At 48.1% G+C, this 18,398-nt stretch overlaps 2 long non-coding RNA genes across 3 annotated transcripts; one reads left to right on the plus strand and one right to left on the minus strand.

The window, feature by feature from the left end:
• Positions 1-1,096: 1,096 nt before the first annotated feature.
• Positions 1,097-14,354, minus strand: LOC139079748 (uncharacterized). 2 transcript variants are annotated; one of them, XR_011533666.1, is made up of 3 exons: positions 13,951-14,354; positions 3,388-3,532; positions 1,097-2,133 (listed from the first exon to the last, which is right to left on the minus strand). It is a non-coding gene; the product is annotated as an uncharacterized lncRNA (long non-coding RNA). The 2 variants fall into 2 exon arrangements; XR_011533667.1 differs by having other exon boundaries at positions 14,080-14,339.
• Positions 14,090-18,014, plus strand: LOC139079749 (uncharacterized). The gene is made up of 3 exons (XR_011533668.1): positions 14,090-14,208; positions 15,179-15,303; positions 17,775-18,014. It is a non-coding gene; the product is annotated as an uncharacterized lncRNA (long non-coding RNA).
• Positions 18,015-18,398: the final 384 nt, after the last annotated feature.

Below are 18,398 nucleotides of genomic sequence, written 5' to 3' on the forward strand. Positions count from 1 at the left end.
GAAAGAGTGTAGCACAGTTTTAGAGGGCTCAGCAGGGCCACCCGTCCCCCAGAGAACTCTAGTGATAGAGCAGACGGTTTGCATATGGAGCCCGTACGCCCTCTGAGTAGGAAGGGAAGGCCAACCCCAGCCCTCGGGGAGATTGGAAGTTTGGGAGGCTTGTCCAGGTGACCTAAGGTGCCCAGACCGAGGCAGGGGAAGGTCAAAGAGGTCCTGGAAATCAAACGTCAGTGAAGGTAGGACTGGGTCCAGCACTAGTGGAAACAGAAAGAGAATGCTCAGGTTCTGGTCGTGAGTGGACACACGAGCCTCAATGCTAGACCAGCCTCCCAGGGCGAGCTGCACCCCTGGGAAGTGGCCATGTGTGAACCTCAAAAGCTGATCACAAAAGGGCAAAGCCAGCTGTCCTCAGGCCTCCCCCACCCAGCCCCACTTATAATCCAGAAATTCTTCTTCGATTACAAATGTGGGTGGGTGGGTAAGAGGTCCCATCCCGCCTGCTCCTGCCCGCAGGTCCAATGCCACGTCTCCAGGTGTTGGCCTCTGCTGGCTTGCCCTGGGCCCCTAGAGAAGCACTGTCTGTGGAAGAGGTGCACAGGTGTGGAGGCACCATCTGCACCTCAAAAACTGTCTCTGTGGCTTGTGTACAAGAGCAGAAGTTGGACTGAGTCCCCTGACCTGATATTCACCACAGGGCCTCAGCAGAGTCCCATGATGGCTAGGGCCATCCATGGAGGGGCAGACCACATGGACTTCTGCTCACAGAGGGAGGTGGGGTCTCAAGTATCACCCTCTGCTGAGACCTGTAAATGGCACCCAGTTTGTCTAAAGGGTTGACATCCCAGAGACCTAAGTGTGTATTCCTCAGCCCTTACAGGGAGGGCATTATACCTAATTTATCTCTTCTCCCCACTGCCCGGTACAGGCCTGGCACAGAGTAGGTGCTCAATATATGTGGGTGAAGTTGAGCCTGAGGTCAGTGTCCGCCCATCTCCCTGTCCTTCACCTTCCCCGATCTTCAATGGGAAGGAGTGACTGTGACACAGGCTTGGTGAGCTGAGGAGTCAAAAGAAAGATTTCTTGGACTCTTAAGGTCTGGTAGTAGTGTTGCTTTATTCAGAGAATAGCATGGAGTAGGGTGAGGACAAGACCCATGGACAGTAAAAAGCTGCAGCACGGGGACAAGGCCCATGGGCAGTGAAGAGCTGCAATGAGTTGAGGGCAGGGCTAAGTTTATAAGGCTTAGGTATGTGAGTTATTTCTTTACAAGACAAAGGAAAGACTATGTAAAAAAGTCATTAAAATGGTATCAGTGCAGGTGGAGTCTGGTTATTGGGTGGTCCTAAAACTTTGGATACGAATCAGGTCGAATCAGGTCAGGACATCCTATGCTTCCAAGAGGATGATCGGTGTGTAGGGCAGGATGCCTTGGGCTTCTCTCCCTGGGGCAGCCTTGAGCCTCATCATAAAACACCCCCTGAACCCATTTGGCCCGGAAATCCTTTGGGGATATGGAAGATGGTCAATCTTCTGTAACTACTTCTGGCTGTACAAGGTCATAGAGCTGTCCCTAAATGGGGCCATAGGGGTTCAAGCAGGAAGTCCAATGGACTGGAAGGTTGCACCTGCAGAGTCCAAGGCAGACAAGGTATACAGATCATCTGAAGGTGAGAGAATCATTTGACGAGAAGTGGTCCAGAAGGCGAAACTTTGTTGACATGTGGAAGACAAACAATGAGATAGACAACAAATAATAATAAGAAATGCAAGCAATATGATTACCCCAATGAATAAGGCTTTGATAGTAGTCCAGAGTCCAAAATGACCAGGAGTCCAACCAATCACTTAGGGATGGGGTAAGACACAGATTTAATTTGGTGGCTCATATCAGATAGGAATACAGAGATATTTTGATGGTAGTCAGGAACATAGACACAGCATTGGGTTTTTATAATGGCACAAGTGCCCTCCTGTGCTGCTGTCAAGACATCAATGCCATTTGATTTTGGAGGACCGCCTTATGCATTTGGGATATTTCTAAATCGAGCAGCGAAAGGCTATGTTGTGTATCGTTTAATGTCTTCATGGTAAACTTGTTTAGGGCTTCCATGTGCCAGATGATACTTTCAATTCCTAATTGGGGAAGGAAAATAGAGGCAAGGTGATCATACCAGTGGAATACAGAACGGGTCCAGCATTGTCGTAGGTTGGGTAGGTTAACAGGAGAAGATATAGTAAATGTAGCTCTACCTTGCATCCAGATGAAGCCTAGGGTGCATCGTCCAATCCATCCAGGCAGCAGCCAAGGCCATAAGTTGGAGCCACATAACCATTGAGTGCCATTAGGGGCTAACCAACATATGCTGGGCCGTCTACCCTGGTCAGTCCCAAACCAATCAGTATTTTTTAAGGCTATGATATGAGAACACATATAACGGGGAATTTGTCCCATAGGTCAGGTGCTATTAGGCCACTAGTAGGAGTGAGCCAAATATATTTCTCCCAAATTTGGTATAGTCCCTTCTGTGTGTATCGATAGGTTGGGGACTTTACCTTTGGAACTTGCTGTTTATGATCCACCTGTGACAAGGCAAATCTAGTTAGTATTTGGGCAGTAGAATTGAAGGAAAAGGTTTGATTGTAGCCAGGGAGCTCCCAGGCATCAGAGATGGATGGCCACAAGGAGACATTATGATTAGTAATAGATGAATCTTGTAGAAGAGAAGAGCTAGAATTGAATATCCATGCATGTGTACTATAGCTTCTACTGAAACATAATTTTTCTCTCTAAAATCACCCTCATTTCTACAAAAAATAGTCAAACTAAGATTAACTGGTTTTCAAAATAAGTGTAGTTTCAATAAAACTTGGTCCAATTATTTACATAAGTGCAGCAAGAATAACAATTGATCATATAGACTCTTTTAAATCTGCTTTGCTGGAGTTTTCTATGAGGAATCTCAGATTGAACTGTAAAGGCCTCTTGAGGCCAGAAAAACCCAGCCAAGGACTTTCCATCAGATTTTGCCTGCAGTACCTACAGATTTGGGTGGATTCCTCTCTTTTCGAGGCCCCCCCAAATACTTCGAGGTTCCTTGCACCTGCCAGATAAGTGAGCTTCCTTACTTACCAGGTAAGATTGCTAGAATCTCTGTAAACAAGGTACCAGGCCAATGTTTCCCAGTGGCTTTATTCTAGAAAGTCCAATCTTTGTTCCTGAAAGGCTGTATTGTCATATCTGAATCTGTATGTTTCTCTCAAATATGACATTCCAGTCAAAGACTTGGTAAGATAACCAATGTTTCCAAATGTGTCCTATTATAAGGAGAACAGATTCTTATTGAACTTATGCAAATAACTATATTGCCATGAAATAACCATACTCACTCACTCACTGAGTTTCCAAATTCTGGAGAGATCAGGTAGGGAGAAAAAGATAAGTGTTTCAGTTCTGCTCACAAAGGTATAATTTCACCAAATTGCCATAAGTCATCATTAGCATAAGAGAAACGAGAAAAAGATTTCCTTAAATCTGAGAAAACAAAACATAAAAAAACAACATTTCAAACAAAAAACATAAAGAATTATAAACATCCTCATCAATTCATACAGTCCTGTATAATTGATTCTTGATCTTAATCTTCTGTTAGCAGATTTATGAGGTCATCAGTTTCTCTGTTAGAATTCTATAAGTTCTTACCCAGTTCAGTTTTACCACCTCAAAGTTTATCAGAAACCTGTATTGTAGAATCCTGTGTCAGAATCTTTTCCTTGAATTTCTCTGAAGATGAAACATATTTGCAAAAGCATAAAGTAAAACAGCAACTATCTGCAAATGACAAAAGACTCAAAAGGGCAATTGACAAAGAAACTTGGCTACTTCTATGACATACAACACTTTAAGATAATAACTAGAATTATGGCTGATAACCAGGACAGATTAGAATTTTAGGAATGTTATATAATTTCATAACACCTATATCAATAGCATTCACCCACATAATACCACCTAAGAAAGTTTATCATCACTTCTTTGACAATGCTCCCCATATAATTTAATAGACCAAATAAGCCTAATTAGTTTAGTATTTTCCTCCTTAAAGGAAGAGAGCAAATTTCATTGAGAAGTCTCAGGGGCCCTCTGAAAATCCTCAGAGAAATTTTCTTCCTTCTACCAGGTCAAAAGAAAGCCTTCATTCAGGACTTGAATTTTTTTTTGAGGGAGAAGCTTGTCAAAAACATCAAAAGTTTTTAAGACACTTGTTCAAATAGGAAACAACAGTCACTGCAAAACAATGCTCAGGTATCTATTCAAAGTGACAACAGAAACAGTCAAGAGCAGTTAAAATAGTCAAAAAATCTTAAGAGAGACCTCTTCCTTTCTGAACATAGGAGATTATTTTAGCAAAACACAGGTTTTCTGTCTTTTAGGTAGACTTACAGCAGGCCAAAAGTTCAAGAAAATTATTCTTTGAGAGAAAACCAAATTTTAATTTTTGCATGAGCTTATTTTTAACATTGAAACTCATTTACTTAATTGGATTTACTTTAATCTTAGCCAACTTGACCAGGCATAAAACTCCTTTCTGAATTTCTCTTTCACAAACCTTCTACAACTGTTTTTTTTTACATTCAGAATTTGTCCCATGCTTGCTTTCTTCCCTTTAGTACTTTAGGACAAATTTATCATTCTTAACCCAATGAACAGAAATACTTCTATTCTTTATACCCTCTTCACTGAAAACATACACTTTACTTTCCTTGAATACAGAGCTGTTTTCCTTATTAATTTCCAGTAGCTTTAATTATATATATTAATTAGAATTTTTAACCCTTACAGACCCTAGTAAAAACGGAAAAGCTAAGCAACTATGAACTGCCTTTTATATCAGTATTCTAAACATTTTTCATAATTTCTAGAAACATGTTACTTTACAGTAATAAAACACAGGCATGTTTACTAATTGACCCAAACATCCTTTAGCCTCTCTGCAATAAGAAGCTAAAAGTAGATAACTTAGACAATGTTCAGCAATAAGGTTTCAGTGTTCCATCCTATCCAAAAATGACCCACATACTCAAAAGATTTTTATTATTTAACTTAACTTGGCAAAACTCTAAAGTTTTAAGTTACCAGAAAGAATTTGGAAGCTGTTCTTTTTTCCCAAGTATACAGACCATAAAACAATTATTGTACCCAGAAACTCTTACCCATTTTTGTCTATTTAAATCATTTGTTTCCAACAATTATGTTCAGATTACCCACAAAAACTTCATGAGACGTTAGACAAAATTAGCTATCATTTAAAGCTATTATTTTGCTGATGAATTTGTAACAGACAATATGAACTTATTTGACTAGTAAACCCAGGGTATATGTCTGCATCATATCCAAATACTGACAATTCTAAGGATATGCCTATTTCAATCAAACCAACAAATTTAAACTTTCATTTATCAAAGATTAATTTATATCATGTTAACTTAAAAGACATTGGGTTAATTTCTACTACACTTAGAATTTACATAAGCGCTTACTTTAAGCCAATTAAACAGAGCTCTTGATTTTGGCCCTACCATCCAGAGGGAAAATACCACACACATATAACATACATATAGACACACATACACAGAATCTCCACAGCTATTGTTTTAAAAATTACTGCCCAAACTCACCAGCTATGAATCCAAATTTTGTTTTGAGCCTTTTTGCTAATATTTGTGGAGAAGACATTTAAGATGATAGATTTTTTTGGCAAAGGCATGCTTATGGCCGTTTTTTCCTTTTTCCCTTTTTTTTTTCCCTCAGTCTTGGGAATTAGTGATGAGCTCCATTGTCCCTAGAGGATTTGCAAGCTCTTTGAGATAAGGGAAATGGGTGGAACCTGAACCAACTCTAGAGCTGCTTTTTCCAGCCTTAGAAGGATTTCCAAGGACAGTTGCTCTTGGTTTCTCAGAAACTGGGTTGTGACTCAAATGACATTATAGGTTGAGCTACCTGTCCAACTACATCACAAAGGCACAGAGAAACCCCTCAAGTTTTCTCCAAGATGGAGTTTCTGGGGCATAACCCATCCAATTGAAAGTGTTTCCAATTAGTTAAAATGCACCCAAGGGTGAGTCTCCGGGGATGCTTGTGGAGTTCACCATGGTGGTAAAGCCAGTGTCTGACTGACAGCGGCTGGAGAAAGGGTACAGGGCCTGACTGTGGGCATCAATATGGTTATAAGATTTAGTCAAGTGCCACTCAGCTGGGGCACTTAGTCCCTGAGCCAGCACAATACAAGCCAGGGAAGCAGGAGGCAAAGGCCTGGAGTGGGTGGGGGGCTGGGGCTCCCAGCACTGGGATTGTGAGTTAAGTCCCTGGCAAAAAGGTTTTGAAGTTTTCAATCTTACAGAAGGTCCATGTTCTGCTTAGGTCCAGCCTGAACTTAACCTTGACTTGGTGACAACAGAGGAGGTGATGAATGAGACAGACAAAGAAAGGAAAAGAAGAGATCAGGCCTTGCCCTCATGGCCTCTTCCCTAGGGTTATCAAATTAAGGGTCACACGACAGTACCTGCCGGGACACACAACACTGGCAGGACAGTTCACAGAATAAATCACAGGTCTCCTATCCTCTTAATCAACTCAGTAGGTGCCTAAAATACTCAATGAGTCAACCGTCAAGAGAGGGCACCCCACTTGGGGTCGCCAGGGTGATCAGGCCTGAAAACCAGAGTCAGGGGGCTCCCAGGGGTGGAGCCTTTGACTCTTGAAAGATTTCTTTGTTTCTCGGTTGCAAAGCTCAAAAGGAGCCCAAAATGGCCATTGTAACTTTAACAGCGATGAAAGAAAAGGGTCCATTACCTTGAAAATGCCCCCTGAGGGGCCAACCCTGTGGCCCAGTGATTAAGTTCACGTGCTCTGCTTCAGTGGCCCAGGGTTTTGCCGGTTCGAATCCTGGGCATGGACATGGGACCACTCACCAAGCCATGCTGAGGCAGCATCCCACATGCCACAACTAGAAGGACCCACAACTTAAAATACACAACAATGTACTGGGGGGCTTTGGGAGAAAAAGGAAAAAAAAAATCTTTAAAAATAAAATGCCCCCTGAACCTGGGGCAGTGTCCTACCCATCCTACCCACTGTTCCTCCTGTGGGGTTCCTATAGCAAGGGGTGATGGGGGTGTCCCCCTGCATTGCATCCCTTGTATACCTTCCCTATTATGCCTGGCAGTAATAGGTGCCTGGTGAATAGTCCCAGAGATAAAAGAATAGAGAAGAACAGTGAAGAATTTTCCACCGGTTTGGGGGACATTCTACCCAATTGCGTCCTGGAGCTGTTCTCCCAAGAAGGGGTTTCCACACTCAACCAAAGGTTAGAGTTTGGTACTTTCCTTGAACCAGAGTCCTGACTGGGACTTTCCCACAGTTTGGAGTGTGGCCAGGAGCCATAGGGAGAGACCCCAATCCAGCCTTAGGAAAAGAAACCTGCCACAGGAGTCTTGGAGAACGGCGACTATCCTAATGGCTTAAGTGGTCGACCCACGCCCATGTAAAATGTATATATTAGAGATAGGATTAGGAAGGAATGGGTTAATTCATTCTTCATCACCCTCAGGCTTAAGGTACTGATTCTCTTTGAGCTTTGCCCCATAGAGTCACCATGGGCAGCAAATGTGGATTCATACAGCTGTCTGAGAAAGTTCCCGATGGAGAAGTGAATTTAGATCCATCCTTGAGAAAGAGGGAGGCACAAGGAAGAAAAGTACACTTACTGGAACTTAAGCTCACAAGCCTATAAAGCAAGATCCCCGTATGGGCCACCAGAAGAAATGATGTGGGCTCAGCGAGCCGAGGAGTTGAAAGAAAGATTTCTTGGACTCTCAAGGTCTGGCAGCAGTGCTCATTTATTCAGAGAATAGCATGGAGTAGCATGGGGACAGGACCCACGGGCAGTGAAGAGCTGCAGCATGGGGACAGGACCCATGGACAGTAAGAGCTGCAATAGGTTGAGGGCAGGGCTAAATTTATAAGGCATAGGTATGTGAGTTATTTCTTTGCTAGACAAAGGAAAGATTATGTAAAAACGTCATTAAAATGGTGTCAGTGCAGGTGGGGTCTGGTTATCAGGTGGTCCTATAACTTTGGATACGAATCGGGTCGGATCAGGTCAGGACACCTATGCTTCCAAGAGGATGATATAGGTCGGTATGTAGGGCAGGACACCTTGGGCTTCTCTCCCTGGGGCAGCCTTGATCCTCATCAACTGGACCTCTTGCTCTTTCCCTGGCGGACCCTTAGAATACCCGCTGTCACCACTGTGCAGGCCTGGGCGGGGGGAGCCTGAAGCTCCTTGGTCGTGTAATCCAAGTAAACACAGGCCCCTAGCCGTTTAGTCAATATTCCCTAGCACAGATGGGGCTGGGGTTTTCAAATAAAGCTGTGGAGCATAGTAGTTAAGAATGTTCCTCTGGAGTCCTACAGACCTGCCATCTCCTACCTGTGTGTGCCCTAGCACAAGTTCCTTCACTTTTCTGTGACTCAGTTTCCTCCCTCACAAACTGAAATGATAATAGCGTCTACCTCATGGGGTTTTTGTTGGGAGATGAGATGAGAGCCAGCTCTGAAGGCTTAGTGGTTAAAGTTCGGTGCTCTCACTGCTTCGGTGCCCTGGGTTTGTTTCCCGGTCGTGGAACCACACCACTGGTCTCTCAGTTGCCATGCTGTGGTGGTGGCTCACATAGGAGAACTAGAAGGACTTATAACTAGGATATAAAACCATGCACTGGGGCTTTGGGGAGAAAAAAAAAATAGAGGAAGATTGACAACAGATGTTAGCTCAGGGCAAATGCTTCCCTGCAAAAAAAGGGGAAAAAAGATACTGATCGCTCCAAAAAAAAGAGAGAGATGAGATGAAATAATGAATGGAAAGTGTGAACGTGCTCCCTGGCACATGGCGGGCCCTCAGTAGATAATTATGATTAAGGACTTGCATAAAGCAGAGAGGAAATTGCCAAATAACAACCAGGAATTAGATAATCGACCTTTGGAGTCAGGGTTTACTTTCTGGGGCTCACATACCCGGTTCTTCCTTTCTCCCAAGGGTGGGTACCCTGCCCCCAGGAGCATACACCCTCTACTTGTGCCATTCGCATCTTCTTGCCTTGAACAGCATCAAGGCCTGAGAGAGATGGACAACTCCTCCCCCAGCAGCTCTCAGGCTGAATGACACTGAAAATGACGCGTCTTTAAGGGGATACAGTGCCTCCCACAGGATCCCGTGGGGCCTGCGCAGGATAACACCTTGCCTTCATTCTGCAGGCACTGAGCAGGCACTCAGTCTGTGTCAGGCACTGAGCCAGGTGCTGAGGATACCCCAGTGGAATGGACCCAGTTCCCACCTACCGGGAGCTCACAGTGCACAAATTAGGAGCCCCCAAATCACTCATGACCCCTGCTTCTCCCTCTGTGTCACCACCTCCTCACTCCCATCTCCTGTCACCTGTCCTGGCCCTTGTCAGCCTTCACAGACCACGATCATCTTGTCTACAAAGTACGATGCAGAATGATGAACACAGACCAGAATTCACTAATACAACAAGCCAGGGGATGCTACTGCACTTTTAAACTCCTTCTTGGCAACGGCCTTCAGACACAAAGCTGATCCCTGGCCCAGCTCCAGGGTGGGGCTCCTCAGCCAGGTTACTTGCCCTCTGAGTCCCAGCTTCCTCGTTTTTAAAACTGGGGGGTTTAGATACCATTGTCTCCGGGGCGCCTCCTGCTCTACAACCACTGAGCCTGAAGCACATGCTTCTGAATCCCCTTGTTCCTGTCAGATCCCGGCCCTCCAAGAGTGGATTTTATTTTTGGAAGCTGCCAAAAGCCACCTTGCGGTGCCAACTTTGGTGACTAGGGTGGGTGACGGTGCTGAGAGATGCCATGTTTGGTCACAAATGAGGGTAACTAGAAACTAGCAGGGCAGTTCCTCACTCTGGGACCACACCCTAAGACAAGTCCAAAAATAGATCCCATCTGTGTGGCTGACTTGATGGAAAACAACGTTGAGGTCCTCTGTCCTCACCATCTTTCTGGACCTCAGTGTCCTAGTCTATAAAATGGAGGGGGAGAAAAGTTGGACTCTCATCTAGACCTAGAATGTCTTTCCCAAGTGCTCAAGTTAGAGGTGTCTTGCTCTTTAACAAAATCCCTTTATCTAGATATTTCTTTTATTCTTTAAGGGCCTCTTTGGCCCCCAGAACTTGAAAGTCCGCTCACTCCCTCTCCAGGCAGCCCTCATACAATTCCATGGTGCTATGTGCTAGTATGGCCACCAGGTGGCAGTACAGTCCCATCCAGGAATCTTCATCAGCCTGCATCATCCTTGAACAGCTCCACAATTTCCAAGAGGCCTCCCTGAGGCAGACCCCACTACAGATGGATGCTCAGACCTTGCCCACGCTCTGAAGCAGGAGCTCCTGAAGCTCACGGGAGTGGTCAATCCTGAGGATGCCTGCAGGGCCCGCACCCTCCTCTCCCTTCCAGGAGAGGTGAGAGCTGCAACGCTGAGCTCTCCACACTCCTGAGCACAGCATTCAGGACTCTCTGCAAATAGGTCTCACCTCCAGGCCCACAACCTTGTTCTCCCCGACCTGAGCCACAGGGATTTACAGGAAATGAGAGGAGCTCTTCACACAAGCACACACTTCTTGACTGGGAAGCAGAGGGGATGCCAGGATCAGGGCATCCCTGGACCCAGCCTTGAAGGGGACCTGGACCAGCAGAGGGCCTGGGTCAGCAGTAGCTGGAGTGAGCTGAGGCAGAGGAGGCCTGTGGCTTCCTGTGAAGAACTGAAGAGCCACTTCCTTTAAGCAGATGGCTGTGGGGGAGGGGCAGAAGATTAAGGAGCATGGACTTCCTGGTTTAGCGGGAAAGAAAGGGGACCCCAAGAAGTACCCATGAAGAGGCTCAGAGCAGCCTTCTATTTCTCTTCCCTCTGGGGTCTCCAGGGAGCAGACAATGCAGACAGGCAGGGTCACACCCTTCCCATGTGCTGTGAAGCCACAGAAAGGGGTTAGGGTAGGGGCAGGCTGATTTGTATAAGGCCAGTAAAGAAATGGAGCCATGGGGCCGGCCTCATGGCCAGGGGTTAAAGTTCTGCATGCTCTGCTTCAGCGGCCTGGGGTTTGCAGGCCCAGATCCCGGGTGCGGACCTACTCCACTCATCAGCCATGCTGTGGAGCCATCCCATGTACAAAAAATAGAGGAGGACTGGCACAGGTGTTAGCTCAGGGCTAATCTTCCTCACAAAAAAAGCCAACAACAAAAAAGAAATGGAGCCTTGGTTACTCCAAGAAGTGAGCCCAAGCACTTAGCTCCAAGTACCAAAGTCCAAGTATCCAGCCCCAGTAACCCGGCCCCAGGTACTTGGCCTCAAATATCTGCCCCAAATTCTCTGCTCCAAGCACCAGCTCCCAGTGGGGTGTCCAGTGCCAGACAGAAACTGGCAGGGGCCCAGTGGCTCTTCAGCTGTGTGGGGACATGGCCCCATAGGAGAGCTTGTCCTTGATCATTCTCCCAGGATGTATTTACTGGACTGACTCTTCCCCTGTAGCCAGCACTAAGGAAATGCCAGCCTAGCCATGGTGAATAATCACAAAACCCAAACTGGTGCAATTTTACTGCCTTTTTTCTATTCACACATATTTGCTTGTCCAGCACACCCACATTCAGTGGAGAACCAGATCTCCCCAACAGGGTCAGAGGCAGGAGGTCAGGACCAGGCAGGCCTCCTGAAACTGGCCCGAGGCAGAGAGGCAGGGGCTTGGTTTGGGGCCCACCACCCTTTAGCATCACTGCACGGCTGTCTGGGCCTCTGCCTCACCTCTGTCTGCCAGCACACAGCCCTTGTCTGCCTCTCTCAGGGGTGGGTGTGAGGAGGAGGGAAGGAAGTCTCCGCAGAGGGCAGGGGTATCTGCCAGGGGCTGCTCAGCTATAGGTCACAGCAAGATGGGTAGGTGGCAGTGGTGGTGACATCACTGGTTTTGTTCTTAGTGGATATGAGGATGTAGCCCCTGGTGTCCCACAGTGGCAACCATGAGTTCTTGATGAGCCAGAAGGGCTCACCTCCTCATACCCACAGCCCCCCAGGAGCACAGATCCGTCCAGCTGCTCCAGTGCTGACCTGGGGAAGGGGCCGAGCATCTTCACTCAGCCATGATTTCTCACCCAGTCTCTTGGAACCCACTGACTCAAGCCCGTTCCTCCCTCAGTCTTCCCCACCTCGGGCAAAGGCACCTCCAGGCAGGCATCTACCTAAGCCAGACATTCGCCCAAAGGCTTTCCCCCCTGAACTTTCTTCTTCACTCTTTGGTCTCCGCTCAAATGTCACCTACCCAGAGAAGCCCTCCACAACCACCTACTTTGCTCCTCTCTACTACAGTGGTTCCCAAACTTATCTGCTCCTGGAATTACCTGGGGGCTTCAAAACATACTGACACCTGTGTCTCACCCACAGAGATTGTGATTTAAGTGGTCTGGGGTGCAGCCTGGACTTCAGAATTTTCAAAAAAATTTCCAGGTGATTCTAACGTGCAGATAAGTGTGAGAAGCACTGTGCCAGCACATGACCCTGTTTTATTTTCTGTATAAGGCCAGTAAAGAAATAGAGTCTTGGTTACTCCAAGAAGCAGGCCCAAGCACCCAGCCCTAAGTACCCAAGTCCAAGTACTCAGCCTCAGAACTAAGTCCCAAACACCCAGGTCCTAGGGGTTATGTAAATTAACTCATTTAATCCTTACAACAATGTTCTTGAGCGTTGCTAGGATCCTCATTTTACAGATGAAGAAATCAAGGCATAGAGAGGTTAAATAACTCCCCTATGGTAAACAGCTAGCAAGCGACAGTGCAGGGTTTTGAACTCAGACAGTCTCTCTAGAACAGTGCCTGGAACCCAGAGGGGACTCTATAAATAATTGTCGAATAAAGGAACTTAATCTCCCTCTGCCTCACCCATCCCCCACATTCAATCCAGCAACCAGCCAGCCTGTAGATTCTATCTTCTAATAATTTCTTGAGTCTGTTCATGACTCTCCACCCACACGACCCCTCTTTCATCGTCTAGCTCGCTCCCCTCAGGCCTGGAGGACACCTGCAAGGTCCTTCTAATGGGTCTCCCTGTGTCCGCTCTTGCCCCTTGTGTCCACTTTTGTCTATTCTCCACACAGAGCCAGGAAGATCTTAAAACACATTAGATCAAGTGACACCCCCCGGCTTAAAGCCCCCAGTGGCTGCCCACCATACTCAACAAATAAGTTGAATAAAGTTCTACTTCTTTACTCTGGCCTTCAAGGTCTTCAATCATCTGCTCCCCCAAACCTCCATAGTTTTAGCTCAGTGCTTCCCCTCCCCCAACTCTCTTCTAGCCAGAACCTTCTTTCTCCTTCCCAGAACTCCCCAGGTGCCAGCCAACCTCAACGCCTTTCCACAAGCTCTTCTCTCTGCTTGGAACACTTCTGTTGTTTCAGGAGTCCGCTCGAATGTAACTTCTCCAGAGACCTGAGCCCCCAATGTAAATTAAACACTCTTTATTCCAGCAGCCTGTACCTTATGTTCCTAGAATTGATCACAATTGTAATAAAGGCATGATTGGTGTAAGCATTTGCTACTGTCAGACTTCCTCACTAGACTCCGAGCTCCCCGTGCACAAGCACAGGCCTCGTCGTTATTTATCGCGAGCACCCAGCTCAGCGCCTGGCACACAGGAGGCACCCAATAGCTTTGGTCCAGTGGATGGACAGATAGATGGACAGATGGATGGACAGACGGATGAGTGGATGAGGAATGATTGAGTGAATAAACACATTTTAAAATTGGGAACCTATTCACCTGCCTGTATTTCTCAGGGCAGTTATAATGTGTCCGATTCATGGGAGTTATTTCACCCTTCGAGAGCCCCTACCCACCTGCTCCCCGTGGCCTTTCCCAGACAAGGCCACGAGGCGGGGCTTCCGGGCCGGTTGCGTGACGTCACAGAGGGAGGCGTGCCCGGAGCCAGCCTCTGCTTCCCGATTGGCGGGCGCGGCCACACTCACCGCCACTGCTGTCGGAGCGGACGCCGTGGGAGTAGAAGGCGGAGTGGGGCGGGCGTCTCCGTAGACAGCGCGAGGCAGTGCGCAGTAGAGCGGCTTCAACGAGTCGCGGTCCCCCGAGGGCACGTTCCGGTAGCGCCGAGCGTTTGGGGAGGCTCACGCCTTTCCGCGGGACGATGGGACAGCGGAGGGGTGCGCGCTGCGGTTGGACCGCTCCCTGCAGCGGCAGGACAGAGTGTGACCAAGCTTCCGGGAGGTCACCCGAGCGTGGCTATTTCGGGCCTCTGACCTCAGCGAGGAAAGTCCCAAAAACACAGCCCCACCCTCCCCCTCACTCTCCAGAACACGCTCCGCCTCTTCCCTCCACCCCAAACTCAGACCTAAAAGAGCTGCCGGACGAGGAGTCTGCAGACCTGGTTTCTAGCCTTAGCTCTGTGTGACCCGGCGCAAGAGTCATGCTTTCTGGACTTCAGTCTGCTCATCTGCAGACTGAAGCGGTACCTGCATTCAATGATGTAATGTATAAAGTGCCCAGCGCTGGACTGGCACGTACTAGGCGCTCAGTAGATGCTGATTTCTTTCTCCCTGATCCTGACCCTGCCACTGATTGGCTCTGTGGTCTGGAGCAATTTCGCTTAACTTCTGGGGACTCACTTCCCCATCCTAGAATGAGAGAATTGTCCTTCTAGCCCTGAGGTTCTGGGAGCTAAGACTTCTTGAGTCACTCAGTGAGTGATGAGCTGAGACCAGACCCCACGTGCTGGTGTCACTTGACTTCTCGGAGGTCCCTCTAACAAAGGAGCTTCCTCATCCTCCCAGAGATGGCTCTAATGAGGTTGTGCTTAAGAGGGCTGGACCTCCCAGAGGTTCTGCCGGGTCTTAGGGTCTGCAGGGACCTTAAAGGGCATCCCAGACAACCTTCCTCAATGTTCCTTCCAAAGTTGGGTCACTCCCCTGCATAAAACCTTTCCATGGCTCCCTATGGCCCTCAGGCTACTCAGCAAGACCCTGGGCTTCTAGTCTCAGCCGAGCCCCCTCCCCTCTCTCCCAGCCAGGTTCTAGCCAGACTGAGCTGCTTTCAGCTCTCTTTCCTCTCTTCCAGGTGTTTGCACAGATGGTTCCCTCCCTGCCGCATCCTCTTTCACCTGGCTAACTCCTCATCCTTGACCATCATGGGACGCGGTGGATCCTGACCCCTAATATAGGTCCCCGTTCACTTGAGAACTGGTGAGTGACTCCTGACCTCACCCAGCTCAGCCACTGCCCTTCTTACTTCCTACCCTCTAGCCATGCTGAACGTTCAGCTCCTTGAAAATGCAGGGCTCTCTCTTGCCTCTTGGCTCTCGCACCTGCTGTTCCCTCAGACCTAAACACTCTTTTCTTCCCTACCTAACTCATACTTGTCCTTCAAATCTCAGTTTCTGGGGCCAGTCCCATGGCCGAGTGGTTGAGTTAGCTGCCCTGCTTCAGTGGCCCAGGGTTTCACCGGTTCGGATCCTGGGCGCGAGCGTGGCACTGCTCATCAGGCCATGCTGAGGCGGCATCCCACATGCCACAACTAGAAGGACCCACAACTAAAAATATGCAACTATGAACCGGGGGACTTTGTGGAGAAGGAAAAATAAAATGTTAAAAAAATCTCAGTTTCCTTCCTCCCAGGGGTGGGGATGAGGGGTTCATTGACCAGGCCCCACGATATCAAGTACACACTTTCTTGCCACTATTTAATATCTATCGAATGAGTGAGTGAGTGAATCCTTGCCCAGTGCTTGTCCAGTCTCTGCTTACATACGTCAGAGGCAGGGAGCTTGCGCCTTTTGAAGCAGCCTACTCCATCTGCCCATTAGAAGGCCTTCGATTCCTGCCCGCTCCCAACCAATGCTCAAGAGATTCCCTGAAACTGAGGCCCAGAGTAAGCAAGTACATTGAGGTACTGGGTGCAGAGGCAGGGTCCACGTGCCTGTCCTGAGGGCTCATGCAGGCTTACCCATAGGGCCCATAGGCGTCAGCAAAGACCAGATCCCCCACAGCCGGGATCCACTTGTAGGCCTGGGACTCGAGACACTGTCACAGCTCATGTTCTCTTTCACCTAGAAGCAGCCAATCAGCCTCTTCTGGGGACAGGGACATGAGCAACCCAGTCTGAGTTGGGGGAGGCCACGAAGGAAGCATTTTCAGATAGCACTGGACTCCAATTGCCTCATTCAACCCCATGCCAGCCCTGTGAGGCAGGAGATGCTGTTCCCATTTTACAGGTGCACAAACTGAAGTTTCTGGATGGATGCTATTTACCTAAGGTCACACAGTGAGATGGTGGCAAAGCCGGGCTGAACTTCAAAGCCCAACCTCTTTCCTCTGCCCCTCAGCTTGGTGCCTCTTGTCTGCCTACCCTGATCCCGGGCCCATTCTTCCCGAAGCATCATGAGGTCCTAAAGGGTCCCATGGCTCCTGTTCCCCACAGTGGGGTCTGACCCCACTGGGGCCTCCGCAGCTGTGCCTGGGCAACAGCTAAAAGCTGGCTGAATGCCAGGAGTCATCATCCCTTCCTTCCGCACTTTGTCACTCCCCAAAACTGTAGAGGGACTCAGACCAGAATTGGTCTTATAGACACCAAGCCCCTGAATCTGGGCTGGGCCACTTATTCACTGTGTGACCTTGGGTGAGTTCCTTTCCTTCTTGGAGCCTCACTTTATCATCTGTAAAGGGGGCAAATTATCCCTTCCCAGGGCGTCAGTGTCCCAGAGTTTAGGAAAGTTGCTCTCTCTCCTGGGCCACCTCACCCTTGAACCCTCTCATTTTGAGGAACAGAGCTTCCCTCCAGGGTCCCTGTGGGGGCAAAAATCCAGCATAAACCATGTAGCCTGGTCCTTGATGGGGGTCACAGATCCTGATTTGGGTGGGCAGCAGGTTGGGGACCCAGCTTCCCCAGCTTCAGCCCCTCTTGGCCTCTGTCCCTGCTAGGGAGCTGGCTCCCTCATCACACTGCTCCCTCTACTGTCTGTGGCCTTGCAGAGCCATTCGCCAGGGGATTCTGCCTCTCCTGCCTCCTCCAGTCTGTCCTCCCTCCCCTCTTCCTCACACAAATGTTTATCCGTGCCTACTTTGTACATATATCACTGAATAACCTCACTGCCTGTCCTTGCAAAGCTCACAGTTCGGTAAAGGAGATGGACAAGAAAACCAAGTTACAATTCATTCACCCATCCCAGATCCTGTGGCCCTCCCTGCCGCTGCCCTCACCCAGACAGTCTCCTGTCCCCACTGTGGCCTGAGCCATCCTGTTAAAAGGGAGGTCAGAACATGTCACTCTTCTGCTCAGCCCCCTCCCGTGGCTCCCCACCTCAAAGGTAAAGCCAGCGTCCTTGCTGTGACCTGCAAGGCCTGCCTGATCGACCTTCTTGCCTCCCACTGTCCCCTCTGAACACTCCACTTCAGCTGCACTGGCTGCCTTGCTGTTTGTCTACATGCCAGGCATGCTCCTGTCTCAGCCTTTGCATTTGTCCTTGGTCCTGCTGGGCATGTCTTCCCAGGTACCCATGCGGCCTCCCTCCCTTCACAAAGGTGTCTCCACCTCGTCCAGGGGCCTTCCTTGCCTGCCCATCTAAATGCTACCCCCTACTTGCCTTCTGCTTTATTTATTTTTCCTTGGCACTACCAAGTGACAGGTAATTATTTTTTTATTGTCTGTTTCCCTACAGGGGTATAAGTCCCATGAGATCTCCTTAGGTTCCCCAACTCTCAGAAAAAAAAAAAAAGAAGAAGAAGAAGAGAGAGAGAAAAGAATACCAGGAAACTATGAAAAAAAGAAAAAGGAACACTAATCTTGCTACTATAGATAGTAGTATTTCAAGCCTCAATAGTTAAAACAACTTGATTTGGGTGCAGGAAGAGACCAACAGACCAATGGACTGGAATAGAATGTCCAGAAATAGACCCAATTGTACAGAGATTTAGTATTTGATAAAGGTGGCATCTCAAAGTGGAGAACAGGCTAATAAACAGTGTTAGGACAACTGGGTAGCCAAGAGGGAAAAAAAAATTGGATCTGTGCTTCACCTCGAGTACCAGGCTAAGATCCAAAAGGATTTACATCTTTGATCTGGGCTGGGCCACTTATTCACTGTGTGACCTTGGGTGAGTTCCTTTCCTTCTTGGAGCCTCACTTTATCATCTGTAAAGGGGGCAAATTATCCCTTCCCAGGGCGTCAGTGTCCCAGAGTTTAGGAAAGTTGCTCTCTCTCCTGGGCCACCTCACCCTTGAACCCTCTCATTTTGAGGAACAGAGCTTCCCTCCAGGGTCCAGGGGGTAGCATTTAGATGGG

This window comes from Equus przewalskii, chromosome 2 (genome assembly GCF_037783145.1).
Source record: "Equus przewalskii isolate Varuska chromosome 2, EquPr2, whole genome shotgun sequence".
In the NCBI taxonomy this organism is placed as follows: domain Eukaryota; kingdom Metazoa; phylum Chordata; class Mammalia; order Perissodactyla; family Equidae; genus Equus; species Equus przewalskii.